We start from the raw sequence: 21,741 nt of genomic DNA on the forward strand, positions 1-21,741 counted from the left end.
ATTTAATTTAAAGCAAAAACAAAGCAAATTCAGTTGTTTTTTTTTTTTTTTCTTTCTCTTTCAAGATGATAGATAATGCAGTGAGTAAATTATTATTGTGGTATTCAGGATGACATCACAGACTTACTAACTGAGATCATAATTATTTTGTGTGGGATAAGACATACACTTTCTGCATTTTGTTTTCCTTTTGGCAAAATAAAGACAATATAACTTTCCTATTTTTCTACTGTATTGTTAGGATAATTAAATTGGATATTGTATTAAATACATCACCAACTACATTTGTAAAGTGATAATAATAACAGAAAGACTGATATACCTGCATTAAATTTATAGAAGATACGATGAATTCATTCAGATACCATGGCTACCCTGAGAGAGAGACATTTCCTAATCTTCCATGAAATCATATTGTAAAATCTCAGGGGCAGTTCCTACTCCTAGCCCAATAAGTAGCATAAAGACTTTTTGCCCAACTGCTCATAACCTTGAGAATTTCAATTAATTGTGTATTAGTTGAAATGCTTTTAATAAACACAAAATACTTTATTGTGTAATAAATTTCATCCAGCCTGTAGGCATCTAGAAGGGAGCATAGTGGTATGGAACAAAAAGTGGGTAGAGTAAAAAAAAAAAACAAACCCCAAAAAACCCGAGTAATAAAAAGCATTACATGAGAGTCAGGCTATATAAGAAAGGAAATATATCTATGTATGAATTTTCTGTCTGTTTATTAGAGCATGCATCCGTGTTCTATAATGGAAGTAAAATTGGGGGCAGGGGGAAAGAGAAGTAAGGCATGTTATTAGGTTAAGGTTTGGGGAAGTGAGCTACAGAAACAGAATAATTCATAAGACAATGCTCCAGTTCTGTTAAGGTTAACTTTTGATTTCTCTGTAGCTTCTTCACTGCCTAAAGTTCACATTAATATTTTCTCACTTTTAACCTCTTTCCAGGGCAAATATTTTCATAGGCTTCTTGATAGTACCAGCAATCACTGATCCTGGCACAGGAACTGAGGAACAAAAGATATTGTAGTGTTTTCCATTGACATAACCACCTATTCGCTATCTTTCTTGGCAAGGACGAATTAAAAACAAAAACAAAATAGTGACTCAAACTAGAAAGTCGCAGTTTTTAAGTCGTTTACCTTCAATACAGCACTAACAGAACATTTCTCTTTCTGGAGGTCAATGCATTAATAAAAAGAAAGGAAAAAAAAAAAAAAAGGAGAAAGGTCAATAATTTGTGGTTCTTGCTACCGCTTTACTCCCCAACTTGCGCTATGTATAGAAAGGTCAAGCACTGCTATATTAAAGAACAGCAAGTTCTCTTCCAAGAGACTTTGCAATTCCTGGGACTCTTCTCCACTTACAATTGAACTGTTTTGATAATAGGACAAAGAATATAGCCAAAGTAAGGGCAAGAAACAAACAAAATAAAATTATGTCCTACACAGTGAATCTCTGGTACAAAAATAATATTTACTGTAATTATAAATAATAACTAACTACTTGTTTCTAATTATGTTATCCATAATGAACAGAAGAAAAGATTAAAACTTCAGAATGTTATTCTTATGAGATAGATAGTAAAAACAGATTCACTTCTTGTGAACTGATTTAAAATTCAAGTGATCACCTACTTCATACTGAGTAGAAATGGCCAATCAGAATAAAAATGATAGACTTTTTTTAGGTCAATGTGGGGAAAAAATCAGATTTACCAAATATTTGTTGCGAAGCAGAGTCTGTTTCAACAAGCCACAAGTGATACTATCAGATGAGAAATAAAAAACCACAACCTTTCTCCCTTTTCAAAGAGTTTCTTCTCAAGTATCCATATTTTCACAGAATCAGATCAAAACAGAGTTCTTCTAAGTTATCTATTAGTATTTAGTGAATATCTTTAGGACAACCATTTTAGCTTCTTGTCAAAAACCACATTGTTGAAAACTGTGAGCATGCACAAACAGCTCCTCTCTCAAGTCACTAAGTCTTCTACCTTTTTCATGTTGAAACTGTCTGGAAAATCATTTATTTATAGACCATTATTTGCCCTGTAACTGCATATATCCAAGATAAAATTATTCCACAGATAGACAAATGCCAGGCTTACATGAAACACTGGCAATAGACTTAAAAGCCTTAGCTCTGTGCTTCATCCATGGCTACAGTCCCTCCACATCACCAAAGATTTTGTATTATTCAATGTTATACAAAAACATTAGTTAAGGATGAATGTGATATGGATCAAAGCATCTTCACTGGTTTTGAAAGTGGATGCGTGGAATGGTTATACAAAGATTAATATGATTTATCTTTGTGAAACTATTTCAGATTATGAAAGGAAAAAGCAGTTACTACTGAAACATAGTCACTTGGAGGTCACAAAGATAACAAAAATGTTATAATTTTTTTTTCTTGCTTTAATCTTTTATGCCTCAATTAATAAACCTGTTCTCCCCTTGACCTATCACTACATGAGAACAATAAATTTCTTTAACTAGCAATAACATATACTGTACCAAATCAAAACACTGTTTGTTGAAGAAATATGCTATCTAAATAGCATTACTTTCCAGATGAATTTTCCTTGGATTGTTTCAGCATTTTGCCTAGATACTGGTTCATTAATCTCTTGAGAACTGAAGACTTGATAAAATGTTAATAATGCTAATCCTTATAGTACATAATAGTAGATAGGCACACACAAAGTACTACAGAAAGAAAATATGCAGAATACCATATAAATACATAATCTTCTTACTGCTATTATTCTACTATTTGTTTGTCATTTTTGCTTTACTATAATATACAAAGCTTAGCAGTACAGGAACAGTTACATAGATAGCAAAGTAGTTTACCAGGTATATAGTAAGGAATTTTACAGTTTAGTATTCTAGTTACTTATATATATTTTTTTTTTTTTTAAAGTTTGTTTTCTTATATTGAAACCATTTTCCAGTATTTAGGCTTCCAGTGATTTCTTTCATACATGTAACTGTATCAGGAACAATTTAAGCAATTATGGAGTCATTTCAATTCAAAGACATTATACGTTATTTAATTCTCCCCCCACATACCTTTGTCTACCAGCAGCAGCAGCTCAAGGAATGCGTATTTTAGTTTCTCTGAGTATCTCTATTTAGGAAGCATGGTATTCATTTCACAAACTACTTACAGATAAAACTAAGGCAATTCAACCAAAATAATGTTGGAAATGAACACAGGCAGCATACTGTCAATGTTTGACAGCAACAAATAGCTCAGGTTTGAGTTTTATTTGAAACAAATAAATTGAAACACAGTTTGGTTTAATGAATGGCTCATTAGTGGTTGTGAGATCTGTATCCCCCATTTTGCCACTAATTTATTGAATGATTGTGGCTGAATTGCTTTCACTTTTATAGCTGCTGTTTACCCATCTTTTTCCCTCTTTCTCATTCTTGTCTATTTAAGACTACAAGGTCTCTTAATGTGGTGCAGTCTGAGCTCTCAAAGCTATAAAGCCTCCAACTTACATTCTAGTACAGTAATAATTTGACTTCAGAGAAAAAAAAAAAAATCAATTTAATGAATTCCAGTTCCCCCCTCATTTGTCTCAGTCACCTATTCTTGCTCCTGACAGATCTCATATTGGGCGAAAATATTGTTTTTGTAGCTGTGATGTGAACTGAACTTGGTTAAAAATAAACAAAAATCCAGAATTTTAGAGAAACACTTTAAAAGCTAAATCAGTTCAGTGATCCAGTATGCAATACCACATTCCAGTCTCAATAATTATTTTGGATATCTAAATATATTCTATAGTGGTATTTGAATATTGCAGTCCTCATTTCCTATCTTGAACTTGTATATAACCTTATAATGAAGTGCTAAACTTTTGTTAATTTCACTATGAGATTCACTGGAGTTATAGATAAGATATACAAACAGTGATCGATGTTTCAGAGATGTTGTCAACATTATATTTCCAAATAAGTTATATGTGATAATCAGACAGAAATTTGTATTTTCAGGGATTTTAACTAGGAAATTTCCCGAGGTGCTGGGAGGTAATATAAGATGTTTGGCTCAAAAACTTCTTTCCTAGATCTTCAAAAAGAATTTGTATATTTAGCTTTTAATTTTTTTACATCGTATTAGCTGAAGTTTTAATGTTTTTATGCATAGGTTAACAATAACGGACAGTCCTGTTGGATATCATGTCAAGAGGAAAGGTGGTTAATATTATTGCTCTATCTATCTATCAATTACAATGTAAGAAAGCAGAATGAGGCATTCTGCTGACATTTCTTCCTCATTCTGAAAATCACTGATTTAGAGCTATTTAAGATACTTACGCTAATGGACATTGCTGGCACAAGAACAAATGAATATAAATTATCAGTGGTTAAATGGTAACCTAAAATTAGAAGAAATTTTTAATGAGAAGAGCAAGAATAACCTAGAAATGCCTTCCCATAAGACCAGGAATATGGAAATGTGTCTCGATTTAAGCAAAGAATTAGGATAAGTTTTTGTACAACTTTATTTGCTGCCACAATGAGAAGATTCAGGAGCCTACAAGATCCTACAGTGGACTATATTGCTATATTACCCTGGAGGGCTATATATTCAATGAATTGAAAAACATAATTTCCATTTTCAATATCAACGAAATAGGAGTGAGCATAATTCATATTTATCCTGAGCATAGAGGGTTTTTTCTCATTTTTTAATTTGAGTGTTTCTAGGATACCCCAGGTTTAGATTTAGAAGAAGAAAATCTATGATAGCCTGAGCCAATGAAACTAAACCTCATGCTCACTAGCAAAAGTAAGGTGTTAAATTTAAATAACTTTGCCTTGTATGACATAGGGCAAAGCATTCTCTTTTTAATTACACTGCTCCTTTAAAGCTACTTACCTAGATAAATCTATTGTAAATGTATGTAGCACATGTGTATGATACATATTTGGCCGTATAAAGTATTCATCATATAAATTAGCTTTCGCACAGTGATACTGATTAACGCAAACTTAGGTCAAATGTGACCGTACACAAGTTGTGTAAAATTCTGTTAACTGATTTACCTGAAGGAAATGTTCAGAATCTGAAGACCAATTAGTTCGGTTTTAATAGATGAACACCAGAAATAGTTCTCTCTCTCAAGATATTATGTTACTACTTTCTGTACTTGTCATGCATACATTTCTAAAGGACAGAATGATTTCTGTATGCGTAACAGCTAAACATCTTGACAGCTACTGCTAGTCCATTTCATTGCAGAAAAATAACACCGTGTCATTTTTAACTTGTGTTGATTTCATTTGCACCCTAATGGAGATCAAAAAGTTAATTGCTCTAGTAATTGCAACTTTGATCAATAAGAAAAAAATAAATCTGTCATTTACGAATGTCTGTCTGTATTATACACCAAATTAAGTCATCTTGCTGTTCTGGAAAGAGTAAGTCTTTTATTGCAAAGAAGCAATGGATCAAATAGGTTTTGTCATAGCTTTCAGATAGTAATTATGCTTTAGTATTTAACGTATCATAGCAATTATTTTCAGTTCTGTAAAGTTACCTGTTATTCTTCTGTGGAACACTTGATTACAACATGAAGGAGGGAAGAATTTTAAATTAGGAGTGTGCTCTGTATGATTAAAAAAAAAAAAAAAGACAGAAAGTGTTTTTTTCCCCAAAGAGCACTGGACATCAGTAAGAAAGGTCTAGAGGACAATTTTAGAAGCAGTTGGGTGAAACAGAACAAATGAAACATTTAGGATGAACATTAGGAATGTTTTACTAACACTGAGATCTGCTAAATTCTAAATAGTCTCCCCTGAAGAAATTGCTGCAGCCCATTTTATAGAAACTGGACAAAACACTTGAGAGCATGTCATAACAAACAAGTCTATGTTGAATATAATGATGAAAATGTGTTTTTTCTGGTTTTAAATATCTGAGAAAAAAAGGAGAAAAATATAGACTCTTGTGGCACACGTCAGAGCTTCAGGGATGGGTGGAGTAGATTGATCTGCATACCCAGAATTACATAAGCTCTTGCTCTGCACTTGTGTGCTTCAAAATACTCCTGTGCTTGAAGACAAGCAAGAGAGTTGCAGGTCTCAAAAGAATTAATCTCAGCATAACTTTCATAATTTTGTTTTGAGGAATCATTTCAGACAAATGACTTTAAACATCACTATGTTATTATTTTGTAATACTATCCTGCAAAATTTTATCTTTCAGTATAAGTATATACAGTCATTAACTTCATCCAACCATTGCACTATACTCTTTAATGTTCTGCTTTCTATCACAGAAATTTACATTAAAAATAAAATTTAAAAAAATCTTGAATTACAAAACTACTTAAGTCACACTTGAAAATCAACTTTCTAAATGTAGGTTTCCAATCTGTGGTAGATAGGTTCCATTAAAAAGAAAGGACAGAAGGCTAGATTCAAATATTCCTTTCAAGAAAGCGAATGTTCTTTCATTGTGTGTTGTTTCTAATAGAACCGCAAGAAGTGCATGAAGAATACACACCAATACAACATTATTATACTTAAGGGAAGATAGCCCTCTAACATGAACAGTTATTTCTCTGGTAGTGATTTTCATTGACCCTGAGGGATGGTTTTCTTTTAATTGCACCTAATGAGCTGGCTAGAATATCAGTTCTCTCATTTCCACACAAATTAGCTCTTGTATAACTAGAAGGCTGAAGGGATGAGAGAGAGCATAAACCAGATACAATTTCCACATCACCAGAAGTGTCAGAAAACAGCACTTTCATTTAGGAAAGATTTTTTTAAATTAGAATTTTACTGTAAAATAGTAGAAAGCAACTTTAACGTATAATTTCTCACAGGCACATTCTCAAATTTGTATGCAAAGAAGAAAAAAGAAAAAGGAAAGGTGAATGCACATAGAGTCTCTTATTTTTAAATGCATTTATATGTTGCTGGATGATATTTTACTGCCCCTTCAAAGCAAGCAATGTATTTTTATCATTGCCCCAGTGGAGGTTTACTAACACAGGAGCAGCCATATGCTCACATGATGAAGACTTTTTACTCCAGTGAAGCTTCTCTAAATTAGACCAGCTAAGGATATGATTCTGATCCAAAATCCATTGAAGTCAGTGAGACAGCACTATAGCTATTAGTTGAATTATAGAGTTAAATGTCTTGCCTGAAATCACACAGAAAATGTGTGGTAGCCAAGGTCTGAATCTGAGTAACTTAAACTTTACATCAGCATCATTGGTATCAAATTTAAGATCTATTACTTTTTTTCTTTACTTTGCATAAAGATCAAGCAAAATCACAGTCACTAAACAATAAGGCAAAAGCTCATGCTGATCTCTCTTTACTTTTCTGGGGAGTAAAATTAAACCATAATGAAAACCATGAAAACTCTGTAAAGACATATGAATTCAGACACAAAAGTATCCTGAAATACAAGGGAATTCATGTAGGAAATCAAGACAAATTGTCCCAGAGACAAGCATCTTCAGATCACTTCTTGTAAAGGATTTAAACTGTATACAGTAGAATTTTTTTTTGCCTACTTCAGCACTGGCTTCGATGTGAAAGTACCTGTCAAGGATATTAATCCTGTGGGATGATAACTGTCTAGTTGTTTTAATCAAGAGTATGGAACTTTAAATGTTAGGTGACTCTTGGAAAGCCCATTTAGCTCTGGACTTTAGCATAAATTTTTCTATTGCTTTAGGACTGCATGTACAACTACTAAGTTATTCTGAGGTTTATATTCAACTTCCAAACATGCAGTCATGCTGTAAAATAATCTCTATTTCTAGGATTTGCTGAATCCCTTTTAAATTTGGTTATGTCTAACTTACACTGGCTTTCTATAAATAAGGGCATGAAATCTCCTATAATTGAATTAAATGCACAGTCTCCTGTATTTGATCATTTTAGCTCCTTGTTTTTGTTAGAGCTGATCTTGACTTTTGACTAAGAGTACTCCTCTCAGCAGCAGCTATTGGCTAACAGTTCTGTACTCACTAAATACTTCTTCAACATTGTCTTTAAACATATTTAGCTTTCCAAACCCTTTATTGGTATTTGCAGTACTATCTGGACAACATTATATAGAAAGTCTCTCTGTTTTTCAAGTTTTGATACAAATACTACAATACAGTTTACCATACCAAAACTTAGTGGCATCTCTCAGGTATTAGTCTATACAAGTTAATGAGGACCCTGTTTCTGCAGTGATCTGTTGTAAAATTTCCTACCATAATTTCTTTGCTGAATGTGTAACTTTTGCCATGCTTAATTATGGTTTTTTTTTCATTTACTTCTAGCTTAAGCATTATTGAAATTTTCCCAAAATTTGGTTAAGAGAAAAACAACTAAACAAAGATTGGTGGGGAAAAAAAATCATACTATGAATGAATAAAAGCAACGAATTATTGCCAAGACTTGTTGCAAATTCACCTATCCCTACTAACTGTTTATGGAAAACTGAAGGTTTTGAATGGGTGTGATTCAAGCTTTGGAGAAAATGAGAGCATCTATGCATATATATTCGATAGCTAATGAATCAACTGGAAAAACAGATGTTTAACTGATTGTGTGTGGAACACTGCATTAGCAAATAAGATTAGAGGGTTTGTTCTGTTTGAAGCAGACTTATCAGCTAAAATATTCTTCACTGACATAAGCAGTGATAAAACTGTCATCAAACTGTATCTCTTCAACTTACCAGATTTTAGCAAAAGTGGTGACATGAAGCCACCTGTTAAGGAGATGAAACTTTCAGGTTAAGTATATGTAGCAGAGAAAGTGAGTATGAATTTTTTCCAGAACACAAGTCAGATTACACTGGTGAAGAATGGAGTCCCTACCAACTTGTGTAGTGACTTGTGCAAGTGACATCACTACCTGCCTTAGGCATGATAATGCAATATAAAAACTTGTCATGTAACATTCTTCATTTATAATGAAAAACAGGAAAATGAAAAACAAAACTTGGTCCTAATACAGTAATGTATTTAATGTGCTTTTTGGAACAGTATTCATCTGTGATATGATATCCATCTATGATATCATTGGTGACGTTTTTGATACAAGAGGCATCAAAATACATTTCCTGCCTTCAACAAACTTTGGCTCAGGCTCATTCTCAGCCAGAGATGGTGTCTTTGCAATTAGCACCCTTTGATGCATGTTTTTCTTCCATGAATAAATCTGTGCCTTCACGGTTTAATTACATGCCCTGTGTAGCACACCTAAGACAAATTTTTCATAGTGTTCATTTATGATGCTTGGCAGTAACAGTACTACGACACAGCAGATTTGTGTGGAGTCAGGTAGTACCTTTCTGAATAGGAATCATTACATGTTTGGGTACTACTAAGGCAGATATATTTTGGGGGCATTGATGCCTCTCTTATTTGAACATTTTTCAAATACCTTAGCTTCAGGGACACTTACGGAAAACCTCTTATGTGAGCTGCAAACTCCGCAGTTCAAGCAAATTCTGAATCCTTGCCCCCAGCTGTCCACTTCAATAACTCAGTAAGACTGAATGCACACACACACAAAAGGCTGTCATTGATTATCTGGGAAAGGGTTAACTTGACTGATCCCACAAGACTCAACAGCTGGCAGAAGACTCAAGAGGAAGGATGGACCTTGGTCCTTGGTCTCTCCTGTTATTTTAATTAAAATATAAAAATCACAGAATATCTTCCCTTCCTTCAAATAACTTATTAAATTAATTAAATTATTATTACTTCCATGCATTCTACAGTTTCTTTCTTTACAGCTATTTAATTTTCTTCTTAAAAATACATCCTTTTGAAATCAAGTATGCATCCTGTGCAGAATGTGCTTATTAAAAATCAAGCTGTCTAAAATACCTCATATAACTCAAAATTTCAGAACACCCTGTGTCTGAAGAGGTACCTTTATCAGAGCTGAATGCTCTGTTGATCCCTGTGCAGAAGACACAAAAGAAATTAAATGTCAGTTACTTAGAAACTGGAATTGATCAACCTCCTATATAATTATACTTTGAAAACAAAAATAGGAAGAAAGTGTGCCTTTGACATTAGGTTTTGGGTTGCAAAGGGGCTTATAATTAAAAATGGAATTTTCTTTAAAAGTTGGTTTCATATGGCACAGAGAAGAACAGGTATACTAGATTAGGAATCCTGTTAGCTCAACACTGTCTCAAAAAAAAGATGGGCCTCCACAGGTAATGATCTGTCTTGTTAAGGACCAGCGGACTTCATTTGTTTTGGACCTACCATTAGCTAGTTTCATTTTATGCCTTGTTTTTTGCATCTGAAAGGAAAGTAAGAGTTGTTTCCTATTCACCTTCTCATCCTATTGCTAAAAAAAGAAAAAAAAAGTGCATATGCTATCCAGACTAATCCATTTTGGTAGTATGGATTAAATTAATTTAAATTTTAATTTAAATCTGTGGGTGCTGTTCAATAGTATTTCTGCTTGTTCATCCCCCTACAGGCATGACCTTGTCCATGAAATACATAGAGGAAAACTTACAGAAATTCATTGATGAGAAAAACTTACGGTAATTCATTGCTAAGGTTACCTTATGTCATAGCTCATTTCTGTAAGCCAAGCTTTTCTGTCTGTGATAATGAGAAAAGAGGCTTGCAATTTGTAGGGAATACCATTTCCTTCAGCAGCTCCCAAGAGTAGTGCTGTATTGAGGAAAGGTAAAGCTCCTTCAGCAGTTTCAGGTAATTTCAGCTGTTCTTGGTAGAAGATGAATTTTGTCACCTTTACTAGAATAAAAGGGAAGGTTTCTTATGTTTTTCAGTCTTTTTGTCAGAGATTAATCTGTGCAAGTAAGGGAGAGAGACAAGTAAAATCTGAGTCACACAGTGAGAGAGAGGCCTGCAAGGGAGCTGAAAGTAATCCCCAATTTAATGTTCCTGTGCCATTTTTTTATAGAGATCCAATGTGAAATGGCAGCTTCAGGAAGCATTAGGAGATCTGTATAGCTCAGGCCCATGTACAGTTTTGCCATTTCAATGTATGACTGGCTTATATGTATTTTTGAGTCTTAAATGCACTTCATTTAATTGCTGAGAGTTATATCTAATTCTAGGCAGATAAACAACTCCACTAAAATTGTTGATGGCATTGTACACACATACATACTTGATGAATAGGAAGGCCTTCCATGAAAGAGAGAACTGACTTGGCTTCAAATGCTATTGTAATCATTTATCTTCATCATAAGTTGTGTTTCTCTGGCAGGAGAGGTGGTAGAAGTCTTGTGGAGGATGCACTTTAGGGGGTCTCTTCTACCTAGAGGCAAAAAAAAAAAAAAAAAAAAAAAAATCAAAGGTCTGTGATATACAGAAATATTTTCAAGGATATTGAAACTGACTACTTGAGAGAGCTATTTTTTACTTTTTGTCTTCCAAAGTAGGTGAATATCTTATTTTTATTGCCACTGGGTATCCAAAAGGACATCTGGTGTGCTCAGATGCCAATGCAATCAGACAATGCTCTCAAAAGAGAGATGCTAGCTGTCTCTTCCTGTGATATGGTGTGGGAAATGGAAGTAAACTTGTTTTCTAATTCTTTTCAAAAATAATGTATTTTCTGGCATGGTGTCAGAAGAAGTATGATTTAAGACATCAGCATCTTCATTCAGAACATAACCAAGAAGTTAGTTTTATTTTGGATATATTCATATAAGTGTAAGAATTCAGCTTGAAAATTATAATGTATATTAATACCCATTTTATGCATTTAGATATCATGGTAAAAGATTAGTGAAAGAGGATTGAAAACAGGTTAATTTACTACATGCACAGCTTGGATTGCTAACAATAAATGTGATTGATGAGGACCAGCTCATAAAGAAGCAGAACTACAGTCAGCATAGCCCTTGTGAATTAACTTTCAGTTTCTCCCGAGAGGCAAATAGCTTTTGTGTCCTACTTCATCCAGTTGGACTCTGAAAGCTTTATGATAAAGGTCTTTCATGTACTGACTTTATTTTTCTTCACATATTCTTGTTTCAACTCAAACAGCTGTTTATAAAAACAGAAAAAAACCCTGAAAACAAATTTTAAAAACCAGAAGAGATTCATTAAGGTACATAAATGCATTTTTAATTTCACACCCTTTCTTAAGAGCACTGCATTGCCTATACTATAATTAGGAAATAATAATCTGTGTGAAAGCTATAAGAAACGTAAAACACAAATAACAATAGCCACATGAGGGTTCAGAACTTTATGACAATGAATGTGCCTGAAGATGCCATCCCTAAGGAACAGCTGCATTGTGACCTAGGAAACTTTAGGAAGGCATCTTCTCCTCGGATTCTGCCGAAGAGCACTTGGCAGGGAACAGGAGGACTGAAAATATAAACGTGTACTTCACTCTTCCATTCTCCAGATCATTATGTCCTCCACAGACTAGTTCAGACTCTAGTAGTTAGTGTTGACCTGTTAAGAGGAGTTACAAAACTCTCTAGAAATTGTTGAAATTCAAGAACCTTTTCTCCTGCATCAGTATCATAGTCTGTGGAGAAGCAAGAGAGCCATCCATGTCAACTTGTGATTTATTCATGCCAAGGAAAGCAATTCTGCAGTAATAGCTCTTCACACACACACCCCAAACCCAGTTACTATAAGCAGAACAAAATAAAAATAGAAACTATCAGCTGAGAGCACAGGCCAGGAACCAGATGGTTATTTAAAAATAAGTATGAAAGCAAAAGCAAATAATTTTATTAAAAATCATTAAAAGGCTACGATCAGAGTAATTACTTGCATATACTTGTAAATAACTACAGTAATCAGGCATTTTACTTGTGGGATGTCCACTCTATTTGTAGTCTTTCTGGTTTTTGCTAATTTTACATGCTAATACTTGGGATGTTCTGCAAATCTCTGCAGAATGTCCTCCATAGGTAAAGAGATACTTATTCCATTCTTTGTTTTGGTAGAGCATATACAGAACTGCATGACTGGTTAGATGCACAGTAATTATGTTTCACTTTATTTCTTTAGCTTCTTGAAGTCTCTGATTTTGAATAACATTATTGAACCAATACCCTGAATCATGACTGCATTATGTGCACTAAAAACAAAGTACAAATGTAACACGAAATTTCCCCCATTACTAACAAAAAGTCAGAGACTAAGGCAATAAACTGATGTCCCAAAATAAAAAAAAAATAGTTTTTCTATTACGGTAATAAGATATACCTTTTATTTCCTCATCAGTCCCTAAAATGCAACTTACATCCTTAAGCTGATACTGCAGCACAAAGCCTCAGAGTAGTGATCTCAGCAGGTACAGCTATATGTTGAATTACAGGTATGTCACAAGCTCATAATAGCATATGAGCTATCTGAGATGAAGCCAGGTAACCACATTAGCACAGCAGTAGCCTAAGACAATACATTGGCTGATGGCTTGGATGCAGCGCTGCAATAGCGCTCCTAGAGCAGTCTTTTGTTAGGGTGATCCTAACACCGGTTCAGACTTCAAGGTGAGAGATACGAAAGAAATGGAAAAAAGTTTAAGAGACGCCAATATTTCCTTGTCAATCAACTGAACATAACTCTAGCAATGGGCTTGGCATCAAAACAGATTGAGAAGAGAAAATATGGTGTTTACCAGCACCACCGAGGGCTCTGTAGAATAAGCAAGAATATAGGCACAGTATAGTGAATAAATACAGAAACCTGAGTTTACCTTTAAGCGGTTGCTCTAACAAGTTAGACCAGGCCTACTTTAAAGCTGAACAAGGATAAAAATTGATTTTGTTTAAACAGAAACATATAGTAACCTGAATGGATGTACCAAGCTAAAGTGCGACCTTTTAAAAACTGCGGAAAAAACCATTGACTACTATTACACTATCCAGAGAACAATCCACAAAGAGGTCAGACAGGAAAACTCTGGGGTTTGGCTCCAGAGAAAACCACAAGATTATAAAAACGGATTGCAGCAATCATTCAACTTTAATGAAAGACATAGAAGTAACATAATCAAAAACCTGAAAGACCAGCTTTCACAACAGCGGATGAGAATCTGTAGTGAAATATTTACAGACTCTTTCTAAAAGGGACATACATTGTGTACAGCAAGACTGAACAATGTTGCTGACAGACCATGAAGATTAAATTCTAGCGCTGTAAATGAAGCACTCGGTAACATATTTTTTTCTGGCACAAGTTAGGGAGGCCAGGAGCTGTTGTTCAGCAGAGGCCCAGAACAACAGCATAGCTGGTAGAGATTCTGGTGGAAATCTGTATGTGCCATTTTGGCGGCTCAGAGAAGCATTTTTAAGAATTAGTGTGTGTAAACTGTTTGCATTGTCCTGGGCTTCTGGGAAAAGTGGTATAGAATTAAAAAACTACAAGCCTGAGTAAAGCCTTAAGAAGTTGGCTTCATCTGCAACACATGCCTACAAGGACTGAAACACTGCACTGAACTGGCTCATCATCGCAACAATGCAGTTCGTCTCCATTTTGCAGCTTTGTTTATTTGTTATAAGGCAGCCACAGGTTTACTCTATAAGTCTACTTAGTTATAGTGTGTGCTATTTCAGGGAAAACTTGATTCTTCTCTGCCATAAGAACTGCAAAACTTTTAAAAATTTAAATGCCTTCTGCTACAAAGAGATATTACATTAGTCTGAACTGCTGACAGAACATATAAAACCCCCACATTTTCAACGTCACAAAAAAACTCTTCAACAGCAGACAAGTTTCTATTACTGGAACAGGTCAGACTCCTGAGAAATGTTCAGAAAGAGCAGGGAACAAGACAGATTGGTGGCTGTAATAAAAATACAGTACAGATACAGTAAATTCACCCATGTATCAATACAGCAACTGCTTTCCCAATAGATTTCTATTATTTCTGAAAATGTATCAGCCTGTGATATTCTTAACTGTGTTTGTTTAAATAAGTACATAGGCAGATATAGCATTCATTCCAGTTATCGGAAAATGGGACCAGACTTAAAACAAGAAATGAAACATCTCTTAAGTCCAGAGTCAGAGAGCAGTACTCACGCAGTTCAGAAAACAAATCCAAATGGAAAAAAAAAAAAAAATCCATCAATTCACAAGGGAAAATTTCTGTTGACTAATGTGTGAGTTGGACAAGAAAAATATAACAAAAATACTCCAACATTCTGTCTTTATTCTTTCCTGTGATGGTGAAAACAGCCCTTTCAGGAGGTTACAAAAGGTTGTGTTCACACTGTCTGTCTGAAGGGCAAGGCTGAATGTGTGAGCTAGCTCTCACTTTCAAACTGAACTTTTCCCATGAAGCTAGTGAGAGTGTGTGTCCAAGTCTAGCCTAAGCACACGGAACAACATACAGGTCTCTGAGATTAGGATTTGCACATGAATTCAAACCTAAACAAAATGGCAAAATAAAAATAATTTGCATTTTTGACCTACATTACATATGCAAATACCTATGCACAGGAAACACACTATTTGAAGCGTATAATCCTGTTTATGATAACAAAAAGACAATTTATGATTTAAAAAAGACAGTTTATGATAACGAAAAGCATTGTCTCAGCCTTTGTTATTCACCTCCAAGCACCTAAACTGGAAAACATAGTATGAAGCATAGGTTTTAAAAGTATTTCAATAACAACAAAACATATATACCAGTTCAAATGCCAGAATCCCTGCTGGGATTAGCCCCAAAATACTAGCCCTGTGCAACAATACTGTTTTTTTAATGCCATAAACTTCATGATTATTTTCATTGTTGACCCTTAAAGTTAATTGGGAAAATGACCCATTTTATCTTGGTTGCACTCTGAAAAAACATTTAACTTTAACCATTTATATACAAAGCTTAAAATCTCTGGGTTTTAGTACTAAAATTGCACGATTGGAGATTCAGCCCTGTGTTGTGTGCAAGCAAATCTCTAACTGAAATAAGTCTCTCAGTTTATTTGGCAGCAAAAGATAGACAGGATTATGCTCACATTGTTTTTGGAAACGATTCTACAATCTTTCTGCATGAAATAAATGAGAATGCCAATCCTTCTGTTTATATTGGTCTATTTTTTTCTCACTTTGCTCACAAAATAGGACCATGCAGGCAAGTTAGATGATATATTACTGCACTTAAGCTTTCAAAATCTTTTGCAATTTTTTTCTTCAGTGTTAAAGAGCAGATTTTTCTCCCAGATATGTGTTAGCAGCTTTCCCAGAAGTCGTAAAAGTCACATGTGTGTAACGGAGGTGAGAGATTTTTGCTACAGAGCATAAGCATATGGAAGAGTTTGTGTGTGTTTTGGAAATTTTAGAGGCCTGTGTACAACTACAGTTTGTGACACTGGTGCAATATGCTCCTTGGAAATTCTGTGGTTAACTGTGCCAGATATTGTAAAGTCAATCTGAACTCCTTTGCAAATAAATATATTCATTAGTTTAAAAAATATGCTTTCAATTTGGAATATCAGTTTTGTATTCCACTCAGTTTTCCAGATCACAGTGGTTTCCACTTAACATCTTTAACAGAAATAAAATTAAAAGCATGAGGTAGGCACGATAAAAAATAAGAGAGTGATTCACCAAACTTCGAGTTGGAAAATGAGACTATTTGCAAATAAAGCATACAAAATTAACCTTTTTGACCTCAGATGAACTCAAAGAGAAACCCCTTTTCTGCAAGTTAAGAGCCAAGAAAAATCTTTAAGGCAAATACCTTATAATGATAAAACCCTCTGTCCCAACCTTCTTTTTGAATGAACTGCTGGCACGTTCCTCTGTTGTACTAGTTCCTTATCTGCTGAATCCCAATTTTCTGAACAATAGAACTGAGGTTTCTCAAGCAGTTCAGAAAGCTGAAAATGTGAGGAGAATTTAATTTAATGTTCTTGTCATCACACTGAATCAGAAATGCATCACAATAGAATAATACATAGCTCTCACTTTACTACCTATCCCATAACTCTGAGTCTCTGATGGCTGTTAAAAATCAGCAGAGACCTGAAACTGGCATGTGTTACTAGGTGTCACATTTAATGTATGTGCAGTCACATTCCAAACAAATAGCTATACTCAAGAAACAAGCTAACAATTCTTCAGAACAAAAGTGCCTGAATCTGTACCTACAGTCCACTTTGGACCGCAGAATAGATATTCCTTGGAAAGATTGTCTATACAGCCCATCACTTCTGTTTAGATATTCAACCTTTCTACAAAATCATAGATCTTGCTCTTTGCTGGGAACTCAGTGCAATACCACGGGCAAGATTCTGCTTTTTGTGGCACAGTATTGCTGCGCTGTAAACAGAACTAATTGTGCAAATTTTTCAATTAGTCTAACTACGTTATGGCCACATTCTGACAGAATAAGCAGATAAATTCAGCAAGCAAGAGGAAGCTGGGTCAGCTACAAGCCCATTGCAACAACAACAGCTCCAGTTTGTTCAGAGTTTGAATCTCAGGCAAACCTTGAACTATGCTTTCATGGCAAGCGCTACATAACAGCTAAGGGACACAGTGGGGGATATCCTCCCACCCTAAACAGGAAACCTCCAGTCCATTCCTAGACAAACTGGGGTGGGATGGGGAAAATCAACCTTCTGAAAACCAACTATTTGGCAACTTTTCCTAAAAACAAACCAAAAAGATTTCTTCCCTGAAACCAGGAGCCACTTTCTGTGCTATCTGACTGCATGTATCCATTCCATTTGTGCTGTTCATTATACAATACCTTGGAGATCTGGCAAATACCAGGTGGGGGATAACTAAAGAGTTATTATAGAATCTCCACCCTATGTGGTACTTCCCAAAGTTGCACTAAATCTCAGGGTTGGTTGCCAAGCCTGGAAGTTAGTAACTTTTTTAATAGCTTAAAGTAGATTGAAAGCTTTAATGGCTGAGCTATAGCAAGAAAACAACAAAACTGTTAATTTATTAGCAAACCAGGTCAGAGTAATTTTTCTTTCATTAAAAGATGCATTCTAGTTCCCCAAGACATGATTAAAAAAAAAAAAAAATCTATAACATCTTAGTACTCATTAGGTAAGTTAAAGTAAGTTTAAACTTAGTTGTATTACATTTAAGATCTGTAGGCTTTCATACAACCATTCCTGCTTTATGGTTCTAGATATAATTACTCACACATACAGCACAAAGAATACCTTTGAAACAAAAAGTCCCCAAGTAAGGTTTAATGCTTTCAGAACTCAACACATGATGTTTTCACTGTAATTAGTATAAGCACAGGACCAGCAAATCAGATCATTAAATCTCATTGGCGATAGTCTAGGAAAATTCTTATCTACTTCTATCTAAGAAAAGAATTATCGGTTTCCTTTTCTCTGTGTTTCTTTAAACGGACATTAAAATGTTACTTACTGATAATTCTGGTACAAAGAAAGGAATAAGCATATTGACATTTATTCCGGCAAATTAATATACCTGATATCCCCAGTGTATTAAGTCTTAAGATTTACCAGTTTATTTGTACTTTCTTAAACAGTAATAGTTTTCCCTGGGTGCTCAGATATGATGCTATGAAACAAAGCTATATCTGTGAATGTATGCACTAATTCAACATCCCATATATTCGTGTTTCTTTGGCTAATTCACAGTAAGGATACACCATTCCTTTACCGACAGATAATATTATTAAATATTTGGCTCACATAATAGATAATTGGAGCATTTCTGCTGTGTTAGTTTAGTCATGCTGGTGATTCAGCTGATCCAATATGGGATAAACTGGAACTAAATTCACACTTTAAGCCACAGGAATCAGCAGCTGAATCAGAAGAAAAAAATGCCATCTAACCCACACAGTTGTGGAGAGATGGAACACAGGCACCTAAACAATTCATCATATTGGCTTTATCCAAATTTGTATTTTTTATGCACTTCCACTTGGGATGTGCAGTACATCGTTGGACTGTATCATGTTATTTCCTTTTTCAAATTCTATTAAAAAAATAGTATGTTGCTTAAATTGAAATTTGACATAGGCATTTTAAATTGAAGATGTTTGGAGACTGATTTATAATTCCACATATGACCATGTTTCATCCAACTTGTCATGCTTGGAACATACATATGATAGCAAAGACTTCATGTGCTATTGACCCATGACAAATTCAGACTATTAACTAGAGGAAAAAGCTAATATAACAATATGCAAATTCTTAAGTGATCTGGTTTTCATTAATATTTCGTAACAAACCAATCCCTGATTCTCCTACTTCAATCCACATTTACTCAGACTCTTTAGGGTACCTGTGTTACACAGAAAGCTGTGTCTAAATGGTATTAGAAAATACAATGGATTTTAATTCTATAAAGCCACAAAACAAAAAATTCAGCCTACACATAGTCTAATATGCTCTCTGTGGCACAGATGAATTTGAATGTTGTATACCAGAAGCTGACATCCCATTCCCTCCCCTCAGCATATTGCTTTTTTTATATTCAACTGTAATAAATGCAACAAAGCAAAATAAATACTATAAGAACACTCCAGCCATTTTTCTCCATATTATGAAGGTGAATCTTTATCTGTTCAGCGTATTTTTTTTAAAACTAGATGCATAACAAATTAAGCAGGTGCCATAGTCTCTTTGCGAGGGCTAATAGCTCCTGACAAGTGAGGCAGCAAAGCCTCTTCACCTGATACACATTTTCACAGTAGTTGAACAGGCAACTACAGTTTCATGATTTGTTCAGTTTTCATATTATTCAGGAAGAATATCAATACTACATGTATTAACATCTCTAGATTTAATAATTTTTCCTAATTCTCATAGTTTGCAGAAAAACAATACTGATATTTAAGCTATTTCGCTACACTAAAAGTAATTTTGGCATGAGTACTGTGGCAAATACCTAGAAAACTCAGGAGAATATCTGATGCTGCTTTCCATATGAGGCTGGTGGAAATATGCTTGGATTCACCAAGATCCGTGGAGTTACACTGACACATAGCAGTAAAAGACTGACACTTAGGTGGTGAGAAGTGGAATTAGGAAAATATGAAACAAAAATTTTCCTAGACCTCTTCAAACAGTAACGCCATCTACAACTTGACTATCTGTAAGTTGGTATATATTTTGCTGTATATTATTTGGAAGTGTCCATTATATCCTCCTGCTGTTTAGACACTGAGAATACTAATCCTATGTAAATGATTGAGTGAAAACATGGGTTAACAGCACTACTTTTCATAGAGATACTGTGAACACCTTATGCTGCTGGTTAGATGTCCCTCTGTGCATAAATGTTACAAAACAAAAGATAAACTCCTGTTTCTCATTTGATTCCCCTCTGTTGAATGGAAATCAGTTCAGTGTTAATTTGGGTTTCTTTCAGAATGAAAGAAAAAACAAAACATTTTTTTAATTGTTTGGTCATCTGCCCTATGGATGGTTTCTTCATCCTTTTCACACATATTCTGCAGTCATGGTTTGTGACCACTGCTAATCAACACAACTACCATCTGCCATTTCATTTTCATCAGGAGGTTGGTATACTGGGATTGTATAATTTTGTTTATGTATTGATTTTTTCTTGAAGTCAACATCCTTCTATCAAACAATCGTGAACCTGACTTTTCAAATTTAAATAACTGCAGAGTCATTAATGAAAAAGTAATGCATGATAGTAATTTAAAGGGAACACAAATGGATGTTTAAATATGTATTTACCTCTCCCAACTAGAAAGTGATGATACAGCACTCATTGTCAGAGATTTTTAATTTAATTTGTGGATTTTTTAAGTTAAGCTTCACCAGATTGAAAACCAACAGCAAACAACAAAACAAACAGCTGCAACTACAATTTTTTGTAGCCACTTCAGCTTGACTCTCCCTAACATGTATGTGAGATTACATCCATAACTTATAAATTACATCAAACATTACATTTAAAAATGTGAGAAGTTGTGCAATTGTGGAGGGGGAAGAACAGCGAGAAAGACAGTGCTTAGGAGGACGTGAATTACTTAACAACAAATTTTCATTTGGAACACACCAGGTGCTGAAGGGTAATAAAAATTGCGTAGAAAGCTGAAATGAATACTAATGTTGTGAATATACTGGAAGTGTCTGGCAGTTCTATTCTGCAATGAGTCTACTTGACAAACATTGCTCTGCAGCTAGCATAAACTATTCATCAGAATGAAATATTTAATTCTGCCATATCTCAGTTATGGGCCTTTGTGAGCCCACCTTTTAGTAAATTGACAGTTCTAAAGCAATACCACCATATCATTAATCTACTATGGCCAGGTGGTGTCCTCATCACAATCTGAGTTTTGCATTGTGCAGCAGAACGCTCACAGAAGAAGTTTTATGGTTTCAAGATTTAGGTTATCTTTGAACTGTATTACCCCTGTGCACAATTAGAAATAAAATATGACATCTTTAGAAAGCCAGATTATAAAGATGGATGCACTTTAAGGTCAACTGAAAATGTTTCACTGCAGTGGCACATGTTTAAGCCTCTTAGATAAATAAGCAAGACCTCAAAGCAAATATTATGGTTAAATGAACAGCTCTGGAATGAAATCTGCTTCAGAACCTGAGGGAAGTATTAATGTGCTGGGAGACATAGCACTCTCCATGTGTTTAATACCATACATGTCAAAGTATGACAACATATATGTCAAAATACCATATATGTCAGCGAACTTGGATAGTATCAAAATCTGTAAGCAGAGAATTGTATAGGATAAGACAGCTAAAAAAACTTTTG

At 34.6% G+C, this 21,741-nt stretch overlaps 1 long non-coding RNA gene across 1 annotated transcript in view; it reads right to left on the reverse strand.

Annotated features, from left to right (window-relative positions):
• The window catches only part of LOC148052293 (uncharacterized), a 173,796-nt gene that overhangs the window by 6,141 nt on the left and 145,914 nt on the right, over positions 1-21,741 (reverse strand). Inside the window, exon 4 of the long non-coding RNA XR_015698924.1 lies at positions 11,165-11,314. This is a non-coding gene — a long non-coding RNA (uncharacterized LOC148052293). The remainder of the gene's footprint in view (positions 1-11,164; positions 11,315-21,741) is intronic.

Source organism: Nipponia nippon, unplaced genomic scaffold, assembly GCF_047370975.1.
Source record: "Nipponia nippon isolate SJK-2023a ecotype South Korea unplaced genomic scaffold, ASM4737097v1 scaffold_5, whole genome shotgun sequence".
NCBI classification, from domain to species: domain Eukaryota; kingdom Metazoa; phylum Chordata; class Aves; order Pelecaniformes; family Threskiornithidae; genus Nipponia; species Nipponia nippon.